General features: G+C 38.1%; 1 pseudogene; it reads left to right on the forward strand.

Annotated features, from left to right (window-relative positions):
* The first annotated feature begins 448 nt into the window (after positions 1 to 448).
* Positions 449 to 1,372, forward strand: LOC138083376 (olfactory receptor 8B3-like; annotated as a pseudogene).
* Positions 1,373 to 3,350: the final 1,978 nt, after the last annotated feature.

Raw genomic sequence — 3,350 nt, forward strand, 5'->3', positions numbered from 1 at the left:
CCTGTATGGCTTTTGCTGTGTGACAAGGGGAGTAACATATTTCTCCTAGATTCTGGTTCCTTCATCTTGGTTTATAACAGTGCTCTTGGTTCCTACCACATCAGGTCTAATCTGCATTAGAAGAAAATACCAGGCTGTTGTTAAGGTCACTGCCTCCAGTTATCCTGGTGGAGAAAGAGTTCAAGTGAATGAGGAAATGTTGAGATGACAGTAGAACAATGGTACCCTAATCCATCCCTCTTCCCCTTGGATTTTCCAGCAGGAATGCTTGCATATGACAGGACTGGGCTTCCCTCTGTTTGTGATGTACTTTGCTATATTGGACAAAACTTAGTGACTAAACAAGAAAAACAACAGTGCTCTTTTGTAGGAAGTGATACTGTGGAAGAGCCAAGTTGTTCTCTAATGTAGCCCTTTCTCCAGTGTCCACAGTTTCCCTTAGAGAAGAATGGCTCCTGGAAATTACTCTTTTGTGACTGAATTTATTCTATTGGGATTAACAGACCAACCAGATCTCCAACTCCCTCTATTCTTCCTCTTTCTATGAATGTATATGGTCACTGTGTTGGGAAATTTGGGATTGATAATCCTAATTGCACTGAATTCACACCTGCACACTCCCATGTACTTTTTCCTCTTTAACTTGCCCTTCATAAATCTGTGTTACTCTTCTGTATTTACACCCAAGATGCTGATTAACTTCACATCAAAGAAGAATAATACTTCTTACATGAGGTACATCACTCAGCTCTACTTCTTCTGTTTTTTGTCATTTCTGAAATCTATGTGCTGACGTCAATGTCCTATGATCACTATGTGGCCATCTGTAACCCACTTTTCTATAATGTTGTTATGTCCCCTAAAGTGTGTTCTAGGCTTATGCTTGGTTCCTACTTGATGGCATTTTCTGGTGCCATGGCTCACACTGGATGCATGCTGAGACTGACCTTCTGTGATGCAAACACCATCAACCATTATTTCTGTGATGTCCACCCTTTGCTCCAGCTCTCCTTCACAAGTACCTATGTGAATGAGCTTGTAGTTTTCATTGTGGTGGGCATCAACATCATTGTGCCCAGTTTCACAATCTTTGTCTCTTACTGTCTCATCCTCACCAATCTCCTCCAAATCAAGTCCACAGAGGGCAGGTCTAAAGCCCTCAGCACCCAGTTCCCACATCATTGCTATTTCTCTCTTCTTTGGATCATGTACATTTATGTATCTCAAACCATCTTCTGCTGGGTCTATGGATGAGGAAAAAATTCTCTTCTATTTTTATATGAATGTGGTTACCATGATGAACCACTTGATCTATAGCTTGAGAAATAACGTTGTGAAAACTGCTTTGAGAAAAACTCTAAGTAGGAGATAATTTTGAATAAACTAGAGTATCTCTCCGTACAGTTGGTCAAAGGCAGGAAGGTTTTCTATTTAATCATTGGAGAAGGCGATGGCACCCCACACCAGTACTCTTGCCTGGAAAATCCCATGGATGGAGGAGCCTGGTGGGCTGCAGTCCATGGGGTCGCAAAGAGTCGGACACGACTGAGAGAATTCACTTTCACTTTTCACTTTCATGCATTGGAGAAGGAAATGGCAACCCACTCCAATGTTCTTGCCTGGAGAATCCCAGGGACGGGGGAGCCTGATGGGCTGTCGTCTATGAGGTCACAAAGAGTCGGACACGACTGAAGTGACTTAGCAGCAGCAGCATAGTAATTTTATTGACAATATTCTTAATTCCTTTTTACCATGTGGCAGGATATCTGAGTCATCTCTCAATTTATTTCCACTTTTTCAGAATAGGTCTCTTTTTTCTTGCCCACTAGCACAACTTACTTTCCTCACTTTCTCCCCTTTATTAATATTATTCAAAAAATTTATTAAATCTGTTTTTTCTTTCAGTTTGAATGTTTTTCCCTGTAGAAATAACAGACAGGTCTACTGATGACCAAATTAGGGAACTTGAGATTTACATTGTGTCTTCATGGTTATCTTATCCACAACTTGACATTAGAAGCATGAATCAGACAATATTTTCTCTTCTCTTCCTTCCTGTCTTCCTTGAGCGAGAATATATTTCACTTAATCCCTAAGATATAAGGTTATATAATGACTGTTACATAAATACTTAACAAAATTGTTAAGTATAAACAATTTTGCTTTTGTTAACAGTACACATTTTGCTTTTTTGACAAAGAATTTTCTTTCTTTTATACAGCCAGTCCTTCACATAACAGATTGTTAACATATACTGCCTGTATGGGGAAGTATAGCTCAGAGTAGTTATTGCTTTATTACGGTTGTATATCTTTTAATGAAAACATCTAGACTAAATTCAATTTTATGACTTAAAATCTATTAATCTCAGTATACTTTGCTTGTACTTTATCTCATTATTTTTGTTTTGGTAAACATGGCATAGAAGAAAATATTCTAATTTGAAATTTGACTGTGTTTTATCCCTGGATGGTACATGAATTTTTCTCAGGATGGGTATTTTTTAGTTGTTTTTTTGTTTATGAAAATAGTTTATTTTGTTATTATTGTTGTTGGGAAATGAGAGGCCTTATGAATCTGAATATTGGGGAGATGACTGGCTTAAGTAAGGATGTTATTTCTTCCAAAAAAAAAAAGAAAGAAAAATAAATGGAACACTTGCAAGTGTTTTTAATGCAAGGAACAAGGCTATGGGAGATTAAAGAGTCCAGAATTCTGACATGAGCCCAAGATTTAACAAGCCACATTGCCAACAATAAGAGGTTTTTGTGGGGAGTTCTCATGAGGCTTAGGAATTATATTTAAACATGGGTTTTTATTTATTTCATCTAGTACATTAACTATTTAGTCCATAAAGCTTTCATAAACTTATGATACACAGCAACCAATCAATAGTAGTGTTTTTTGAAATGAGGGTAGAAAAGTTGTGGTTACATATGAGGAAAAAGAGGACTTTTTTCAGAAGATAAAATAATTATTAGTGATTAAAACTCAAATTAGGGGTAAGGAATCTAGGAAATAAATTTTTTAAAATAAAAGCCTCTTTTTAATGATTCTCCTCTTTTTTCTGAAGACCTAGAAATATGAAGGAGATCGCAGGATTTCTATGGGTAGGATAAAAACTTCAGTTCAGTTCACTCGCTCAGTCATGTCTGACTCTTTGCGACCCTGTGAATCGCAGCACGCCAGGCTTCCCTATCCATCACCAACTCCCGGAGTTCACTCAGACTCATGTCCACCTAGTCGGTGATGCCATCCAGCCATCTCATCCTCTGTCGTCCCCTTCTCCCCCTACCCCCAATCCCTCCCAGCATCAGAGTCTTTTCCAATGAGTCAACTCTTCACATGAG

The sequence above is a fragment of the Capricornis sumatraensis genome, chromosome 8, assembly GCF_032405125.1.
Source record: "Capricornis sumatraensis isolate serow.1 chromosome 8, serow.2, whole genome shotgun sequence".
Lineage (NCBI taxonomy): Eukaryota > Metazoa > Chordata > Mammalia > Artiodactyla > Bovidae > Capricornis > Capricornis sumatraensis.